Source organism: Ursus maritimus, unplaced genomic scaffold, assembly GCF_017311325.1.
Source record: "Ursus maritimus isolate PB19 unplaced genomic scaffold, ASM1731132v1 scaffold_11, whole genome shotgun sequence".
NCBI lineage: Eukaryota > Metazoa > Chordata > Mammalia > Carnivora > Ursidae > Ursus > Ursus maritimus.
The window spans coordinates 26,756,293-26,778,266 of NW_024423453.1; positions in this window are offsets into that span (position 1 = coordinate 26,756,293).

The window sequence follows — 21,974 nt, forward strand, 5'->3', positions numbered from 1 at the left end:
CTGATTTTCAGCTTCATTCATTATAACATAAGTGAGCTCTATGAAGGAACATGTCTTTCTTACTCATTATTGTATCTCAAGAACTGAGTTAGGCACATTCTAGAAGTAGCTAACCAAAAGTGTTTTGAATTAGTGAATAATGAGTAATCTGGCAAAAAAGTCATTAAATTTTTGTTTTATTCTGCTAGCTAACTATGCAAGGAAAATTGCAGATACACATTTCTAGAATTATTTCTGAGTCTTTGCTTTAATAATACCTTCTAAATTTTCTTTTCTTTTAATTTTCTGCTTTATAGAATCCTTTCTTAATGCTGTGGTTATAATCAAGTATTATTTAAATACTATTTCTCCAAAATTAAGAAAACTTTTCTTTTGGAAAGCTTAATACATCTTAAAAAGTATTCTTAAAAAACGGTTCTTAATAATTGGGTCATGCAAAATGGAATAATGTAGCAAATACACTGTATCGCTATAAAATTTGAAACAAATGAATGTTTCTCAAATATCTGTAAAACGCTTTTGCTTAGTTTAATTTGCAAGATGTTTTCAAGGTGATCTTTACAACTAAATTTATGATTCTATAAAAGTATATGGCATTTCTGTTTTAAACAATGGCAAAAATTAAATATGTGCGAAAATCCCCCAAAACAAAGCACCTAAAATTGCTGCATAAATAAAACAAACATCATTATATTGAATGGTTATAAATAAAATTCCCAGTGTTCAAAGGAGCGAGACATAAAAACTTGAGAGGGTGAGCAAGAAAGGAACTCCAGGTAGTATTCACTTTTAGCAAGACCCAAAGCCTTAAGTTTTAAAGCAGCAAAAACACAGGAAACTGTATCATCACACAGAATGGGGATGGAGGGATGGAACAGAGATCCTTGCACATTGCAGATCTCTTGAGGAAAGAGCATCAGGAGAGGGTTTGCTAGGGGAAAAAAAAAAATCTATTTGCCAGAAAATGGAAAGAATAAACAAGCTGTAGATTTCAGAATTGGATTTATACCGGGAAAAAAATTCTCCACTAAGAACTTATAATCAGAGTTTGGCCATCATATTCATTGCTTTATGTCTTCACAGTATTCTATGGAATTTAACAAGAGGAAAGACCTGAAAGATCCTGCTTTGAAATAATACTTGTGAGGGTAATATACCTTCTTATAAAAAATCAGATAAGGGTATTAAAGAAAAATAAATTACCCACCAATCTTATCACATGCATAATTGTAATTTATAGAGTTAACAGGATAAAATAAAAATGACTGTTCAAGACATTAAGCTCCTAAAAAGATATTCCACAACAAATATAGGAAAAATACATGTAATGTTCAAATATTATTGGCATTTATTTCAAAGTAATAAACCATATTATATAGTCTACTATTACCAAATCCATTCCACAGTGTATAGTAAAACAGGAAAAAATAAAATGTAAGAATTAGAAAGAAAGAAAGAACAATGTCTATAGTCACAAATAGTTTATCTGTATAGAAAAGTCAAAATGAACATATGCACCAATTACTAGAACTAAGGTGAGGATTTAGCAAACTTGTTGGATATATCAGTATATAATACCATTTGCATTTTCTATACCAAAACAATAAAACATGAATATTTTCTAAAATGATGCCATTTACAAGATATTCCCTGAAACATGATACTAAATATTTAATCTAATAAATGAAGAACTTCATTTAAATGAATAAAAAGATGTAGCTTTATTGCAGGACATTAACACAGACCTAAATAAGCTCAAAGCAATGGTATATGAGTTCATGTGTAAGAATACTACTCAAAATTGTAAACATTTATTTTCAACCCAAATTGTAGACTTATTTATAAAAAGGGCATTTCTAATGCAAATAACAATAATAATTTACAAAGCATTTGAAAAGTTGAATTAAATATTTGTAAGAGCAATTGGCAAAGATAAACAAATGTGAAGAAAACAAACGATGGGAGACACTTGGGTGATAAGAGAAAAAGATATCTTAAGAGTTTCAGTATTAAAAGGTGTCTGATATTATTGTACTAATAGACAAATTGATCAATAGGACAGAAAACCCACAAACCCATGCCTAAACAGGGATTTAGTACACAAGTGGAACAGGATTGCATAACGGGTAAAGGATAACTAGACAACAAATTAGGAATGTTTAATTATCCATGTGAAAATATAAAATAAATTCCTACCTTAAACCACACAAAAATCAGTTTCTATTGGATATATGCTTTAAGATAAAAAGCACAACATAAAAATTCAAATAAATTTCAGGGGAGTATCTTTATATTAAGCATTAATATAATGAAATATCTAAACTTTGGCTATATTAAATTGTAAACCTAGGATATCAAAAAACACAATAAAAGAGTTAATGGGAAAACTACATTTAGAAAAAATACACTGCAAAATATTGGTGCTAGTAGAAATGGTTATACATACATATATATAATTTATTTAATAATATATAAAGAATCTCAATGAATCAATAGATAAAATATGACAGGAAAACATAAAAGATTATGGCAAAGCTATATATGGAAAAAAAACCTAAGTAGTCAATAAATATGTGAAATAAATCATAATATCATATCATGAAAACATAAACTAGAATTATGGAGATAAAATGTCACACTAAAGATATGGACAACTCTAAAACTCTGAAAATAGTTCATGTGGCAACACCGGTAGGGTAATTGGAAAGTTCATGAACTGCTGAGACAAATGTAATTTGGTAAAACCACCTTTGAAAGCTCTTGAACAAGATCTTTTGAATTCGAAAACACCCTTTATTTCATTACCACTAAAATTTTACTCCTAAGAATGTATACGAGGGAAATTCTCACAGGTGTACAACAACAGAGGAATGGATATAATGGAAAACATCAACAAAATATGAACGAAACAGGGCCACACGTATCAACATGGACATAGCTCAATCAATTTTGAGGGTGAAAAAACTCAATTTCCAGTAGAATTCAGAGAACATAGTACCAGCTTGCAAAGTTCTAAACACAAAAGAGTAATTCATTCCCTAGGACTGTTTTCCATGGATATGGTAAAAATATGAAGAAATATGTTGAAATGATAACCCTTAAAGATTGTATTTTTCTTCTGTCAGGGGAAGTGGTGGGTAGTAAGGATTCTGAATTAGGAAAAGGACACAGATGTCTGATTTCTTAAGTTCAGTGGTAGGTACATGGATATTTGACATGAAATTCTTACATGGCATATCCTTATGTAGGTTGCAAAATAATAAAAAGATTACTAAATAATAACATTAAAATTGTGAGCTGACATCTCAACTTCTTTGCTGGTAAAGTAAGTCCAGTCTCAAACCATCCAACCTCAAGGTGCTTGGGTGGCTCAGTCCCTAAAGCGTATGACTTCGGCTAAGGGCATGATCCCAGCCTTCTGGGATTGAGCCCAGCATTGGGCTCCCTGCTCAGCGGGAAGCCTGCTTCTCCCTCTCCAACTCCCCTGCTTGTGTTCCCTCTCTCACTGCCTCTCTCTCTGTCAAATAAATAAATAAAATCTTAAATAAAAAAAATCATCCAACCTCTACTCATTCTATTCTTTTTTCTTTTTCCTAGGGTTGCCACTGACTGAACTTAGAATTATTACATCATCCTAAAGCCAGTTGTAACTTGACCTCCATTCAAACAGAGATAATCCTTAAAGGCTGGCCCCTAAAATTTCAAAGGAGTTGGCATTTAACCTGGTAGACAAGATATCAGATTTTCTTATGATTAATTTTTGTGTTTTAATAACTGGTAGGTCAAACAATCCTTAATACCTTGTCCTTTTTTCATCATTTTCTGCCTCTTCTTAAATAATTTTTGTCAACTTCTTACAAATTGTAGAACAAATTTTTCCAGTTTTAAAAGACAGTGTCCTGGGGCACCTGGGTGGCTCAGTCTTTAAATGTCTGCCTTCGGCTCAGGGCATGATCCCAGGGTCCTGGAATCGAGCCCCGCGTTGGGTTCCCTGCTCCGCTGGGAGCCTGCTTCTTCCTCTCCCACTCCCCCTGCTTGTGTTCCCTCTCTCGCTGGCTGTCTCTCTCTCTGTCAAATAAATAAATAAAATCTTTTTTTTTTTTTTTAAAGACAGTGTTCTATAGTGACATTTGTTGGAATTTCTTTTATTTAATGAGGGAATGATCAAGTAATGGAATAATGAAATGTTTATGATATATACCTACAGTGACGTAATTATATGTTTCTGCCCCATCTCCCTCCTTTCTTTTCCCACTCATGCATGTTAAATCTGTTGCTCCGAACAGATAATTGGGGATATATACTTACAAGGACGAAATTCTCTTCCATTTATCTGATAACTGCACCATCAGGCATTCTCTTTAGGTTTCCTTTTACATTATACTTTGATCTTCCTTGCACTTGGCAGCTGGTTCTCATGAACTTTGAGAAGAAAAAGAGAAGGTTTCTCTCCATTCATTATCTTAAGCATAGAATTTTCTAACTGCTTCTTACATCTATAAACCCTGAAGTGTTGTACAATCATTAGAAAGGAGTAGTAGATATGATACACAGTACAAAGTGGGTAAATCAGTAATATCAAGTTACAGAGAGTCTCTTCTGGACCTAACGGAGGAATTTCATCAATGACAATCTGTAGAACAGTGGTGATAATGGGATCTGACTATACATCACTTGCTTTCCTTTGATACATCTCCCATAAAAGCAATGACAGTACTCAAAAAACTTAATGAGCACTGACCAATCAGAAGAAAATCAATCATCAATCAGAATCATTAGGCTGTGACTGAACCCTAGAGCACCTTTAAGGAGTGGTCCTACTGGTCAAATTGTATGAAAATTGAGGTATCCAGTGGTAGGATTTGGGGGGCCAGAACCTCTATGGGAGGGGGGATTTGGGGACTCAGCCTGTGACTCTTTCTCTCCTTTACTAAAATATTTCAGTATTGTATCAATTGGCATAGCTTCCAAAGCTATGTGCCAAAGCCTACTGGCTTAATATAGTAACAATAAATATAGTAAGAGCTAAGTAATGACTGATCAATATAGCAAAAACTAAGATTCTTGGTCCCCACATTTCTAAGTCTTTCAGTCCTTCAGGTGACATTTGGTAAGTTGACAGTTTGGGGAAAAGAAAATGAATATTTACAGATTTTGCTGTGGAAAAGGACACTTTAAGTTCCATTTTAAATTGTGTGTGTGTGAGTGTGTACATATGAAGAAAATATTTTTGATCAATTAAAATAAATGAATGATATTTTAAAATTTAAACTTTATTTCTATATATTTTGGATACTAACCTCTTATCAGATATGTCATTGGTAAATTTTTTCTCCCATTCCTTAGGTTACCTTTTAGTTTTGTTGATTGTTTCCTTTGCTATGCAGAAGCTTTTTGTTTTGATGAAGTCCCAATAGTTCATTTTTGCTTTGTTTCCCTGGCCTCAGGAGATGTATATAGAAAAAATTTACTACGGTTGATGTCAAAGAGGTTACTGTCTGTGTTCTGCTCTAGGATTTTTATGGCTTCAGATTTCACACTTAAGTCGTTAATCTATTTTGAATTGATTTTTGCATGTGGTGTAAGAAAGTGATCCAATTTCATTCTTTTGCATGTTGCTGTCCAGTTTTCCCAATACCATCTGTTGAAGAGAGACTGTCTTTTTCCCATTGGATATTCTTTCCTGCTTTGTTGCAGATTAATTGACTGTGTAGCTGTGGGTTTATTTGTGGGTTTTCTATTCTGTTCTGTTGATCTATGTTTCTATTTGTGTGCCAGTACCATACTGTTTTGATCACTGTAGCTTTGTAATATAACTTGAGGTCAAAATTGTGATGCCTCCAGCTTTGCTCTTCTTTTTCAAGTTTTCTTCAGCTATTTGGAGTCTTTCATGGTTCTGTATAAATTTTACAGCTGTTTGCTCTAGCTCTGAGAAAAATGTTGGTGGTATTTTGATAGGGATTGAATTAAATGTGTAGATTGTTTTGGGTAGTATAGACATTTTAACAATATTTGTTCTTCTAATCCATGAGCATGGAATGTTTTTTCCATTTCTTTGTGTCACCTTCAATTTCTTTCATAAGTATTTTATAGTTTTCAGGATGCAGGTTAGGTTTATTCCTAGGAATTTTATTGTTTTTGGTGCAATTATAAATGGGATTGATTTGTTAATTTCTCTTTCTGCTGCAACCTACATAATGGAAGAAGATATTTGCAAATAACATAGGTGATAAAGGGTTAGTATCCAAAATATACAAAGAACTTATGAAATTCAACATGCAAAAAATAATCTAATTAAAAATGGGCAGAAGACATGAATAGACATTTTTGCAAAGACCCACAGATGCCCAACAGACAAAAATGCTTAACATCACTGATAATAAGGGAAGTGCAAATCAAAACTACAAGAGATATCACCTCACACCTGTCAGAATGGCAAAAATCAACATCACAAGAAATAACTGGTTGGCAAGGATATAGGGAAAGAAGAACCCTCTTGCACCATTGGTGGGAATGCAAACTGGTGCAGCCACTCTGGAAAACAGTATGGAGGTGCCTCAAAAAGTTAAAAATAGAACTACCCTACAATGCAGCAATTTCACTACTAGATATTTACCCAAAGAATAAAAAAATACTAATTCAAAGGGATGCATGAACCTCAATGCATAGCAGCATTATCTACAATAGCCAAATTATGGAAACAGCCCAATTGTTGTCCATCGACTGACGAATAGATAAAGAAGTGGTACACACACACACACACACACACACACACACACACACACACACACAGTGGAATATTACTCAGCCATAAAAAATGAAACTTGCAATGATATGGATGGAGCTAGAGAGTATTATGCTAAGTGAAATAAGTCAGCCAGAGAAAGACAAATACCATATGATTCCACTTATATGTGGAATTTAAGAAATAAAACAAATGAGCAAAGGGGGAAAAAGAGAGAGAGAGAGACAAACCAAGAATCAGACTCTTAACTATGGAAAACAAACTGATGGTTACCAGAGAAGAGGTGGGTGGGGGATGGGTGAAGTAGGTGATGGGGATTAAGGAGTACACTTGTTGTGACGAGCTTCAGGTGTTGTATGGAAGTGCTGAATCACTAAATTGTACACTTAAAACTAATATTACACTGTGCTAATTTACTGAAATTTAAATAAAAACTTTAAAAAGCTTTATTTCTATAAGTGAGTTCAAAAGCATACCTACAAGTCTCAAATGCTATGAATGAAAAATATGCACCATATCCACTTAAATCTAATTTATATGATGCTAAAGAACTGACTACTTATTAAAACAAGATAGAAATCTTCTGAGCCCCTGGGAAGAACACAACCAAGTATTATTAGCATTTCTGGGGGCTGTGCTCTATTATTTTCTAAAATGCAATTGAAGCTTCATTAAAATACATTCAATTATAAAATTCATTTTATTACAAAAATAACTGCATAAATCTTACACCTTGGGGAAGAAAATGAACCATGAAAGTATCTCAAAAGATAATTCCAAACACTTTATAGAAACTTGTGCTATTCCAAAGGAGCATAAATTTGCCACTTCCAACCTGACTTCACTATTTTCTTCCTTAAGAAAAAAGTCTGTATTTATTTGACATATAATGGTATTTCTGGTCTTGGCAGTGACTTTCCACATCACATATTTTAATTCCCTTGGCAACCATGTAGTCTATTTTATTATTTTCAAGTTAGGCACTCTGTCTTGCTTAAATGATTAGTTAAAAAAATCAAAATATTCAATAAATATTTATTAAAATGCAGTTATAAAGTAGTTACTGCATAGACAAAGGAGATACAAAGCAGACAAAAAGGTGACATGCAACATGGTGACTGGGAAGAAATAAACATTGACTGGCTAGTAGAATTACTTTTTGTTCTTCATAATTACATTATGAAGCCAGTATAAAGGTGCACTTGAGGGGAGACTTTGCAGGATTGTCCCAGAAATGGAGAGGAAAAAAGATAAGTTTGACCACAGGAGCTGGAAGCTGTTGGATTTTCAATTTGGGAAATTCTCCTCAAGCTTGATAGGGTATAGGGTTTGGCAGGATTTTGTAGCCCTGTTCCCATATCAAGGCCAAAGAAAGCCTCTGGATACCTGCCCAGCCCACACAGGCCTTACCAGCCTTATCATTACTCAGGCCTCACATTCCTGGAAAGAGACATTCTCAGAATTTTTACCAACATTCTCCACAGAAGCTGTAAGTCGTAATTTCTTCTTCATTCACACTCCCCTTTACTTCATTTAAAACCAGAAGTTCAAATCTTTCAGGTGAGGCTGATTATCAATAAACATATCACACAGCTCTGCATATGTCATTATCTAATTTTAGTCGTAACCCCCCTTCTTACTCCCAAATAAGGCATCCATTCATTTTGTAAGTTACAATCTGTCATCAATAAAAATCACCTTTTACTTCTCAGAATGTCTTCTTTGCCTTCTCATTCAAGGTGAAGTTGGCTCTGTCCTGAGTATCTAGCTTTTCCCGAAGTCATCTTGGCATTTAACTCTTCTAATTTTCCTATTGATAAATTAACACAGGACCTGGGATGGGTGTAGGCATTGTTATTGTCCATAATAGCTGGTTCCATGTTTTCCTCCCTCCTCCATCAAAAAAATCCAGCTCTATTGAAGGATGTGCCATCAGACTGTGTATTCAGCCCCACTCATTTGTTGCCTACCAATCCCAGGGACATTTATCATCATTAATTGCAGGTCTGCTCTGTTTCTTTGTCTTTCTCTCCATCAGTACTGTCTTAGTCTGTTGCAGCTGCTATGACAAAATACCCCAGCCTGGGTGGTTTAGAAACAACAGCAATTTATTTCTCATGGTCAGGTGAGGGCCCTGTTTGGGGATACAAGACAGACCTCGGAAACATTATGGAATCTCTTTTATTAGAGAATTAATCCCATTCACGAGGGTTCAGCAATACACATAATCATCCCCCAAAGACCTCACTTACTAATACCATCAACTCTGGGAGTTAGAATTTCAGCACGTGAACACAAATATGCTTAAAACTCCCCCCCCCCAAAATAATAAAGCATTCTAAACTTCACATCCCTTTTCATTACTGCCCTATTTCTCTCCAACTTTTAAAGGGATACATTTAAATAATACTCTTATTAATAAAAATCCTATCATTTTTGATTGTTTACAGTAGACTTTAAGCACTATTTTTATTACTTCACATGCCCTGACTCATTTGTCTTGACTTTCTCCTTCCCTTCTTTACCTTTTATTTGCTCTTAAACTCCCTGAAGTCAGGGTTTCTTCCCAACCACTCTATTGAACTGCCCTTTATCCCTGCCCTCACTGTCTTAATGACCTCAGTATTGATATATCAGATGTTGAATTTTGGTCTGCCCTTCATTTTATATCCAGGTGTCCTTTATTATTATTAACTCCTTTCTACTCTTTGAGATTCTCTATTCACTTGGTTTCTGGGGTACCGTAGACTCCTAGTTTTCTTTATGCCTCATCAGCTGCTCACCAGATGGTTTTCTACTTATTTTGCTATTTTTCTCAGCTTTAAAAGTGAGAGTACCTGGAAATGAGTCACTGCTCCTTTTCTCTATCTACGTTCACTACCTGGGTAATCATCTAATACCATATCTTTAAATAATACTTATTATAATATATGTGACTTTCATATCTTCAGCCCTAACCACACCCTGCCTACTATTCTGGATATTGAATAGATATCTGCAGTAGATGTTACTAATAAATTCTCAGTATCCTTCTTGTGAGCACTTGGAAGACTGCCCCTCCTCGAGCTCTTGCATTCGGGCAAGCCCATGTGAGTACTTCTAGCCAGTAGTCTAAGTGAAGAAATACATGCATCTGACTTTTAAGCCTAACAATGGAAGAATGAGCATAAAGTCCCCATGTAGTCATTTCTCCTGCTTTAAAGAACATGCAGGTCTTGTCAAGATGTAATGGCTATAAAAGGTGGTAGCTGCTTCACCCTATGTGGATAAGGCCCTATATATTGATTGTCTTAATTCCTGTGAGAGAAATTCACCATTGTGTGATAAACTATCAAGATTTGGGAATAAATTAATCACTAAAGTATAACACAGAACATGTTCATGAATATAATATATAAAATTAACATTTCTTTTTTTCTTTTTTTAAAGATTTTATGTATTTATTTGAGAAAGAGAGAGAGCACAAACAGGGGGAGGGACAGAGGGAGAGGGAGAAACAGACTCCCCAGTGAGCAGGGAGCCCAATGTGGGTCTGGATCCCAAAACCCTGGGATCAGGACTTGAGCTGAAGGCAGATGTTTAATCAACTGAGCCACCCAGGTGCCCCTAAAAATTAACATTCTAAAACAGATTTAATTTATTTCATAAAAACATTTATTCTTCAAACTATCCCTTAGTTGTAAATGGCAACATCCTTACCAAATTGAACAGGTCAAACATCTAGGAGTCATTCACAACATCCACATCTAGCCTATTAGAAAATCCTATTAATTCTAACTTCAAAATATTTCCCAGACCCTACCATTTTTTGTCCCTGCCACATCAGCCACAGCCACACTGAGTTAAGCCATAATCACCTTTGACTGGAGGTTTGCAAAAGCTTCCCAAATGATCACACTTTCTAATTTTATCCCTCATACTATATTTTCCACAAAGAATTTCCAAATAAAAATACAATTTGTCCCTTTTAAATTTTTCAAAGACTTCTTATTTCATGTAAATTCTTCTCATAATCTATAAAGCTTTATTATCTTTTCTACCTACCAAGATGACGGCATCTCCCTTGGGTCCTGATTTGGCCCGGTGAGCTTTAAACACCTTGATTTTTTTGGCAGTTCTTCCACATGTAATGCTTGTTTTTGTCTTAGGACTTTTTTTTTTTTTTCAGCCTTTTGATCCTTTCACCCAAAAGTCTTAGGACTTTTAAAGTACCGTTTCCTCTCCCTCAAACATTCTTCTCCAAGATTTTTGCTGGTTTACCCCCCTCATTGTTCTCCACATATGCCATGTCCAAAGGCAATCTCTGTCATGCCACAAACTCACATCATCCAGTATTCCTTCACCTTGCTTTATTTTTCTTCATAGCAAGTGTCACTGCATAATATGTGTAAGTCTGTGTGCACATGTATGTGTGTGGATATGAGTGTGAATGCGTGTGTGTATATGTGTATACCTCTTTCTTATCTATATCCAACATTGGATTATCAATTTCATGAAGAATTTTTTTCACTGTTGCTTGTAATTTTATCCTGGGAACTAGAATAGTGTCTAGAATACAAGTGTGTGCTTAGTAAATATTTGTTAAATGAATAAATAAATTCCATTATCATTATTCTATACTCATTCCAAGAAATAAAATAGGGTTACAGAATAATCCAAATAATACCCAGCTAAACCTATGAAGTTATTACTTCTTTTATTTGAAACTATAAATAGCTTCTATTTACTCCTATGAATTTAAATCAGAATCTCAAAATGGTAGGATTCCACAATTTGTTAAATAATAGATAGTCTGCTATTTCTGTTTGTTACCTAAATACATAAAGAGTTCTACATAAGTAGGGAAAATTATTCAGCTAAGATATTTACACTGCATTATATATTTATGCATATAATGTATTATTAAAATTAAGTTATGTGTTTTTGAAATCACCATCAACATGCTTATTTATATTAAAATACCTTCACAAAATAAAATACCTTTGCAAAATCTGTATAAAACAAATACAGAAAAGTTGAAAGCTAAAAGCAGAATTATATATTTTTTTATTTCTCTGATAAAAGACAATATATTGTGCACATTTACTTTTTTAAAAACTTAAAAGGGGTAATGATTGTCATTCTTACCTCCAATCACATCCTTGATCCACTGAAATTACAGATGATTTGATTAAGGAAATAGACCTCCAACCTGGGGCTTACCTAGTGAAAACACCCAGTTTTTTATACTTATGGTACTGATGACTATTGGCTAAAGAAAAACTTTCCTTTGGCTTTTCTGACACTTATTCTCCCTCTTTTCCTCCAAAAGTTCTCATGAGTTCTACTAAACTTTTGCTAAGAAATGTTTGTGTTTCTCAGAGTTCTTCTTGTGTTTGATAATTTCCTTGTTTTTCTGCTCTTACAATAAATATGCACTGTAGTCACCAAGGCAATCTCTACAACAACAAATTTAGTTATATCTATCTACCAGCCTGCCTATCAGTAATAAGTTCAATCTTATCCAAATATGATCCAGTATCTTCCCTTGAATGTCCTATAGTCTATAGAAAAATCAGTGTGTCTAAAACTGAACTCATTATCTTCCTTCTAAAACCATTTTCTCTTCCTTTTATTGGCATTATCTGTGAATTCCATCAATAGATATCAAACTTTTTTCTTTGTTTTCACTTTCTACGTATAATACCAAACTTTTGAGTATTTTATCTCATAAATATACCGTGAATCCAAACTGTGGTGAAGAATGCCAATGTGTCCTACCAATTCTGTTTTTCTTCCAGGCATTTAGGCTGAATTTTTCTACCCCTTTTGAAGATAGACCAAGGAGTCTTTCTAATATTTTGATATACAAGCTTTGTTAATTATGTGTGTGGAAAATATTTTCCCCCACATTATAGCTTATCTTTTTACTTTTACTTTTTATTTCTTTGTCTTTTGGTAAACAAAATTTCTTATTCTTCATAGAGTTAGATTTATCTAATTTTTTCATAGTTAATGCTATGTGTTTTATTTATGAAGTATATCACCACATCAAATTGAGAAACTACTCATGGACATTTTTCACACATAGTTAACAAAGAATTTGTGTCAAGAATGTTAGAAGGACTCCTGCAATACAGTTGGCTAATAGTAATGGGCAAAAACAGGAGATGCCATTGCATGGAAGAGGAAACAAATGAAAGCACTATGAAGAGGTAGTCTACCTTCATATTTTCATAATCAGGAAAATGAGGGTTGACTGAGTCTACCACAATAAAACATTTTATACCCATTCAATTTGTAGAAAATAAGTGATCTGAAAATACTCAATACTGGAAAGAATATGAATCGATCAAATCTCTTTTACAGCCATTTTGGAAAACACTGTGTCATTGCCATTGTAACATTGAAATATTTCCTGTTCTGTGACTCAAATTTTCTACTTATAGATAGATACCTAGAGACATAATCACACAGGTATGCGTTGCATGTGTGACTATCCTTTTAACAACACATTTTGTAATTTAAAAAAATGAAAACTGAATGAAGTGTCATTGGCATCAGAATGAACTATTCCATGGTAGTATAGTCACACAATGATCTAGGTATAGCAATGATATGTACAAGCTGATACCTCATGTAAAATATATGGATGGGTTAAGCAAGTTGAATAGGCTCTAGAGATTTGCTGTACAAATCATGTATATACTTAGTCAACAATAATGTATATACTTAGAAGTTTGCTAGGAGAACAGATCTTGTGTTAAGTATTCTTACCACAAAAAAATTTAAAACACACACACACACACACACACAAACATAGGGATGAATCTTTGTAACATAATATTGAATATAAAAAAGTAAATCTCAAATGTTTGTGCGCAATATCAAATTATTGTAATCATGTCCAATAGCTAACAGGACTAAATAATATAAGGTTTAATCAGATAGATACACACTCAAATATTACATATAAATCAAGGAAATCATTAATAGATAGTTCAGGACAGAAGTTAAATTTTGTGTAGGTGGAAGTAGGGGGAAAACACAGATTAATATAAGCAATTAGTAATGTTGCAGGACTTGGTTAAATCTTGAGTTCAGAGGTATTCATTATATTATTAAAAATGAATGAATAAACTAACTAGAAAGATATAAAAGATGAAACCTGGCTATGTATAAACCAATAATGACAATGCATCATGAATCAAGGATTAATTCACTTTTATGTATTTGAGATAATTTTTGTTAAATAGTATGTTCAGTGATACATTGTCCTATGCTGCTATAAGGCATAGGATATGCATATTTGCCTCATTAATAGTATTAACATTTATTTTCTCATAAGACCATGAATTGTCTTCCATATGCTATGCAGCCACCCTCTCCCTCCCAAAACACACAAATAATTAATAGTTACTTTTTAATAAGTAAAAAGATGCAGCCTAGCTCTAAAGTACTGCTTTGTGATATGATCTTCCTTGAGAGAACTGTTTATTTTGATACTTGATTTTTCTTTAAATCTTGACAAAATTTTTTTCATATTGTTGTCAATATTATTCTAAAAGTTAAAAATGTGAATACTTACTTATTATCGGCATGTATATATATTTTTATCATTTTAACTCAGATGTTTTATCAAAAACACTTTCAAGAAAAAACACAAAATTAGCAAATATCCAGAAAGCTAAGTATTTTTGTGCACACATGGAAGGTCTTTTAATAGGAAATAAAAGGAATTATAATTTAGCAATGTTGTATTTTATTACATGCCTAGAGAATTAAATGTTTGTATTTAATAAGCTTGAGATGTATTTATTCCTTTTGGTGTGTGTACAACATTGCTGATAAAATTATATGTTAGCCCCACTTGTCAATCTTTTACCAAAAGGGATAATCAAGAATAACATTTTGTGATCTTTTAAAAATACTGAATTTTATTTTTATTTATTTCTTAATACTGAATTTCATTTTTGTACTCTTCATAAAATCACACATACATAAATCATGAATTTAATATAGTTTTGTTCATATTTGAAACTTAGACTGATTGAGTCTTCCATTTGTATCAGGTAGAATAATCCATAAGAAAAAATTTTTAAGCTAGAATTCTAAACTGTATAAGGGAAATGAAATAATTTTCATTGAAGAGTCTTTATTATCACAGAAGGAATCCAAATGAGTTGAAAATTACACAAGAATAGTAAAATCTTGACTTCTTTTATAAGTATTAAAGACTCCTTTGCTTGTGGAAGACCAAAAATGTAATTAACCACATAGATATTATGGTAAGGCATATATATTTGAATAGCCAGTATCACAGTATTTAGTCCAGACAAGTAGTTCTTAAAGGCCAGTAGTCAAGGCAGAGCTAAACAACAGAGGGAGAGCCTCTGCATTGCTGAAAGATCAGTATTTTGAAAGACCTGTTGTAAAACATTTTGTCTAGATTTTATTGCATTAAAAAGTTTAATCATGTAATTGGCGTTTTTCTAAAATAAAGACTTTATAGAAATAGTAATTGGTCAATAATTACAACAAAGCAATAGATAAAATTTGGTTAAGTTTAGATACCAGTTGGTAGCACTATCATTTCTCCTGGACCGTTTGGTGTGACCTCTCTTCTGATGGACTTTCTACTAGATGTCCAACTCAAATCTCAACCACATCACATGGCAACATGACTGTTATAAGTCTATATAATATATTGTGGTTTTCAATAGTGTTTTTTAATACTTTCACTTTTTACATATCCCAGAAAAAAGTCCTACACAAAGAGTGTGTATATGTGTGTGTGTTTGTGTGTGTTGGAATACGAATTAATTCAGATAACGTGTTTGCAAGCAATAGAAACAAAGTCTGACTAACCTAGTAAGAAAAAGGATGTTACATTTAACTGAGAAATCAACAGAAGAGAACAAGGAATCTTTGAGAAAAACAGAAGTCCAGGCACCTCTTGGGAACCTTAAGTAGACGAAGACTTTCATTCGATTGTTAAATTCTAACTCCTTTGGTCCTTTTCCCTTTGTCTCTTCACGTAAGACTGAAATTATACAACATGAGGCATAATAGCTTCATCTTTAGTTGGCTGCTTCTACTGTGTTTGGGACAAGAAGTAAGGCAAAGACAGATCCCAAAGGACGGGATGATGGACAGTTTGGAATAAGATATCTACCAAAAATAAGGCAAAAGTTATTTAACAACAAGTTTTTCATGTTACTGTATTTGGGCTTATACCTACCATGAGCAAAAACTGATGCAGAATAATATTTTGAAAATATTTTACATTTCATTGGAATTCATCTAGAGTAAATAATAGTGATAATAGTAACAGTAATGTAAGTTGTGGTATCCCTTCAAAATCTGAAGACTTCTTTAAGAAAAAATTATGAAAATGTTTTTATAACAGAATTTGAAATTCAGCTTAATTATAGCTCATCTGTCTTTCATTCATTGATATGATATTACTAAGTTACTATAGCTAAGACTAGAGTTTTGAGCAGAACTTCCAGTAGTGTTTTTAGAGTTACCAGGCACAAAGATCTTTTCTCTTATGCACATTTGCAATCAAATTTCATAGCATAGTTAGTGTCATAGTTGCAGTCTGAAGTTAATGAAAATAGTTCACTGAAATTCAGCTCTTTGGTCCCATATGGTCTTATGATTTTCTAACTAACCTTCACCTAATTGAATGCGGAGCCGTGCTACACTTAAGGAATTTCTTTTTTCAGTTCAAATGCTAAACAAGTGATTCTGAAGTTAATAATAATCCAATACTGACAATTATAATGAATTATAAAAACAATTGAATCATGTGCATGTGATCTCACTTTAAGTGAGCTTATTTTAATGATTACATATAGTAATATATGCTTATTGCAGAGTCTTTGTAAAATACTCTAAGGCATGAAAAACATAAAGAAAATCATCCATAAGCCCATCACATTAAGATATATTTAGCATGGGATGAACCAGCGATAAGAGAAAAGATGTTTTTGAATCTACAACATAAGCTACTGCTGTCCTAACTATACATACATACATACATATCTATTATGCATAAAATACATCCATTCACATTTTACGACTTTATAATTATTGTGCTAGTTTCTATGCCCCTAGATATCTTTCAAATATGTATACGTTTTCAAAGGTTTTAGAGTTATACATATAACCTTTTACATCCTGGGTGACTTGAAAAAGTTTTCAGGTCTCATGGATTCTTCTATTTCTTCATCTTTAAAATGGGTGTGATATTTCCTGGCTCTAGATTCTCATAAGGATTATAACTAATATCTATAAAAATGTAAAACTGTAATTTGCATAGAGTGAGCATCAAATAAATGTTTGAAAATATTTCTAATTTTATGTATAAAATTTTATCAAATATATATTTTCTCAGTTATGTATTTGGACAATTGGTTAATTTCCACTTTTTAAAATGATAAATAACTTACTTCTTTTATATGGATTGCTGACAATATTCAACAACCTTAGAAAAATTTGTTTTGGGCCACGTGGGTGGCTCAGTTGGTTAAGGGTCTGACTCTTGATTTTGGCTCAGGTCATGATCTCAGGGTCATGAGATCAAGTCCCGTGTCCAGCTTTGCACTGGGTGTGGAGCCTGCGTAAGATTCTCTCCCTCTCCTTCTGCCCCTCCTCCACCTATCCCTCTGTCTAAAAATAAAACTAATAATATGTTTTGTGCCTTACTCACTTTTAAAATAGACTAATGTTCAATTACATTAGCAAAGATAATGGAAAATTAAGTTTTATAAAAAATGGGAGATATTTTCACAATGCATTCTGAAATTTGATATGGATAATTTGACAATTTATATTGTTCCTACATATATCTCCTCTTTCTTTACTTCATTTCAAATTATAAGATAATTACTGTTTTATTATTTGGGAAGAATATCTAAATATTGTAACTAAAATTGCAAAATGTGGTTTCTCATGTAATAAAAAGAACATCAACAGTGAAGCATTTTTTAATGTAAATTATCTGTAACATAATAGAAAGGACACTGGGACTCTTTTTTATTGCTATCTGGGGTGGTGATTCTAGAATGTTTGTTATAGATAGACCCTATGTAAACCACAAAATTTTAACCAAGGAATAGGACCAAACTGCAATTTCTAAGGCCCCTTTTACATTTCTGCATATCTCTTCCATGCCCTAGAGAATATTTTACTTGATACACACACACAGCCCTTCCTAAAGCAGGAAAGGTCCAAGACCATAGACAGCTACTTCCATAATATCTATATAAGAAGTGATCTAAAAATAATATGAATGTATGATGACCTGTGTTTGTAGAAATTACTTTTGTAGTTCTCTTTCATAGTTATTAATTGCACAGACATAGAAGAGTTTTAACGGGAAATTTGTTCAGACTACTAAAAGGACTTACTAATGTTGAAAATTTGTTGAGATTGCATACAATAATGCTTTTGCCCAAAGCAACACATTTAAATAAAAAGCAATACTTTAAAAAAATTCGTAGAAGTTTAGATGAGCAGAATGATTAATTTAGAGGTAAAAAGCCATGATATCAAATCCCTTGTCAGTCACTTATGAGTTGATGCTGTATACCTGTTGTACTTCTCTGAACTATAGTCTTTAATTTCTATAATAGAAATTATGTTACTAACCCAATATGCTGTTTTACAGGAGTTAGAGTGATAATATGTGGCATTACTTCATGTCTATGAGAGAGCAAACACTAAAAACTATTTATTAATCACAAGAAAACATGTCGGAGGTAGAGTTTATAGATTTATTGTGTTTTCCTAATAGGTGTATTACCTCTTCTCTGGTTATTCTGTTTCAACCAGCTATTGAAATCATATTGAGATGATATAATTTAAGAAAAAAGGGTTATAAATTTCTCTCTTTTGAGCCATTTGTATTTTTAAGAAACTAAGTTGGCTTTTAGTTAAGAAGTTATTTATGAATGTCTCTTTCACTTTGGTTGTAATTTTCATAATTATAATTCTTATCTTTTTTTCTCTATAATGTTACTTTTCTTTTGGCCTCTTTTGAGAATTTTTCTTTAATTCAGATAGTAAGTACTTTGTATATGTGTAGACATATGTGTTTGTATGTGTTCTATTGGTATTTATTCTTGGTATTTTCTGGCCTTTTTGAATTTGTGTCGTTAGCATTTTTCTTTTTTTTCCCTCTTTCTTTCTTTTTTCTTTCTTTCTTTCTTTCTTTCTTTCTTTCTTTCTTTCTTTCTTTCTTTCTCTCTCTTGCTTGCTTGCTTGCTTGGTTTCTTCTTTTGTAAAATTCTCAGTCATTATCTTTTCAATATTTTTTCTGCCCATTCTCTGTCTCTTCTTTCTAGAATTTCCTCTGTCCTTCTGGGATTCCAAATACAAGTTTTCTAGAGCATTAGAATTCGTCCCACAACTCTTCAGTGCTCTATTTTTTGTGTTTGTTTAATTTTTATTTCTCTTTGATTTTTGGTTTAGATAATGTCTTTATCTTCAAATTCATAAATTCTTTCTTTAGCTGCTTCAGGTCTACTAAATAATACATGAACGTTATTCTGTGTTAATACATTTTTTTCAACATTCCAGTTTGACTTTCTTAAATGTTCCATCTCTCAGGGTGCCTGGGTGACTCAGTCTGTTAAATGGTCCCTCTCTCTGCTTGAAAATCACCATCTGTTCATGCAGAAACTTAAACATGTTACATGTAAATCATAATCTTAAATTTTCTCTCTGATATTTCCAACATCTGGACTACATGTGGTTCTGTGGAAGTTTTGTCCCTTGGCAGTGTTTGTATCTTTTGAATGTGCATGTATTCTTGTTTTTAATTTTTGCTTGAGAGGCAGACATCATACGGAGGGCATTCGATACAAGGGCAAATCCTGTTATCCCTGTAAACTGTTATAACTCTTCTTCTGCTGAGCTTTTAGTATGTGAGAGTCCAACTGTGCTTTAGTTTTCTTGTGGCTGTTGTTATCTTCACTGCTTCTAACTGATCACAATTTTCCTAACATGCTCCTGTGCTCAGGGTAAAGATTGGTTTGCCAGTGGGTTTTTCTCAGTATTTGCTCCTCTATCAGCTTTACACTTTCCTATATATCTCTTCCTTAGAAATAATCTCTCCCCACACTCTTGTCTCTCCCCCAATGTTACTTTCTTGCTCTTGGTGCCTGTTAGCTTTGTGAAGAGTGGTGGGAAGGGATGCTCATTGTTATCCTTTGTACCTTCCGTCTTAAGCAACTGTTAGGTCTCAGGGATAAGGGGCTTTTCAGCGATCCTATCCCTTCCCCAATAATGGGAAATTTCTATGTATCTGGATCCATATCGTTCCCTTTTCCCTCCTGAGTTTAGAGGGATGCTTCCCTTTTCTCTTCATGGTGGTATTCTCCCGGCTCTATGTGTGGTAGTTTGCTGCCCTCCCACAGCTCCTAAAATCTTTAGTTTCATGGAGGAAAAGGATCAGATAGGGCTTCGTGTTTTTCCTGTAGCACGTGTTGTGTTCATTTGTATATAATTCACAAATGAAATTGGTTTCCCAATTCTTGTCCCACCCTTGGTCTTTCTCTTGAAGACTATGAAAACAAACCTACAAGTAGACAGAGACTCCCCTGTGTCTGTGGCTACCTGGGCTTTTATATTTTCATTCTAACATACACTCAGCCCTTAGCAATTTTCCAAAAATTTTAGTAGCATTTCACTTAACTATTTATATAGCAGCCCCATCTTCTTTTGGTGCTTTGTCTTGTTTTCTTTCCCTAATCCCAAGCACTTGTTTTTTCTTAGATTTCAGGCTGATTGATCAACCCATGACCTCAGTGCATTGATGGAGTAAAGAAAAGTTATAATCTTGGGGCGCCTGGGTGGTGCAGTTGTTAAGCATCTGCCTTACGCTCAGGGCATGATCCCTGCGTTCTGGGATCAAGCCCCACATCAGGCTCCTTTGCTGGGAGCCTGCTTCTTCCTCTCCCACTCCCACTGCTTGTGTTCCCTCTCTCACTGGCTGTCTCTCTTTGTCAAATAAATAAATAAAATCTTTAAAAAAAAAAAAGAAAAAGAAAAGTTATAATCTTATTGGTTTTTTTCTCTCTTGTCATGGTGGGATGATGCTAATTCCAGCTATTTCCTTATTAAATTGAAGCTGAAAGTCTCTTGCGTATATGTAATAAAATTATTGGTATTGACTAATGCTATTGTGTATAAATGAAAATACATGATAAATAAATTGTACAGCTAATTTCATTCTGCCTAGTTCTTTTTTTCATTTTATCCTAACACTGAAAACAAAATAAAGGAGTTCAAGTATTGTTTAGCAAGGCAAAATGAATTTTAAAAAATCACAACCTTAATTAAAAACAAGAATAAAATAAAATGTGAGTAAATCTGCTGAAGGTGTTAGTAAAATAAAGTCATAGGTCATTTATTGTTCTCTCAACTCATAGGCATTCTTTATTTTATTAAGGAAAATAAATCAGTACATATTATTTAATTTTTGTTGTTAATCAAATAGGGTATTTGTGCATAAACTGATAGAAGTTCAGCACCAGCATCCTGAACATAAAGTAGATGTAATTATTGTCATCGGTATTACAGTTATTACTACTGTTAGAATTATTAACATTATGTAGGTCTTTAAAATAATTTTATTAGTAATTTTTTTCTGTGAAACAAATGCTACAAACTCAGGGGCTTAATGCAAACCCCATTTGTTTTTATCACAGTTTCTGAGGATCATGAAATTGGATCTATATGCATTAGCTGGGCTCTCTGCTTAGGGTCTCGCAAGGATGCAGTCAAGGTGTTAGCCAGTCTGTGATCTCATCTGAGGCTCAGGATCCTCTTCCAAGTTCACTGGTTGTTGGTAGAATTAAGTTCCTTGTGGTCATAGGACTGAGATCTCCACTTTCTTTCTGGCTATCAACTAAGAGCTATTATCAGCTTCTATAGCTTGCCCCCATCCCCGATTTGTGGCCCTCTGCATAGCATAGCAATTTGCTACTTCAAGCTCAGCAGTATAATTTCTCCCCTTTCAAATCTTTTTAGTCTCTTTAAAGGGGTCACTTTATTAGGTCAAGCCTACCCAAGATAATTGCCTTTTGATTAATTCAAATTCAACCAATTAGGGACCTTACATACATACACCTGAAAAAACCACTTCTGCCATATGAAATAGCAGAATCACAGGAATGATATTCCATTGTATTCACAAAATCCACTCATATCCAAGATTGGGAATCATACAGGGCTCATA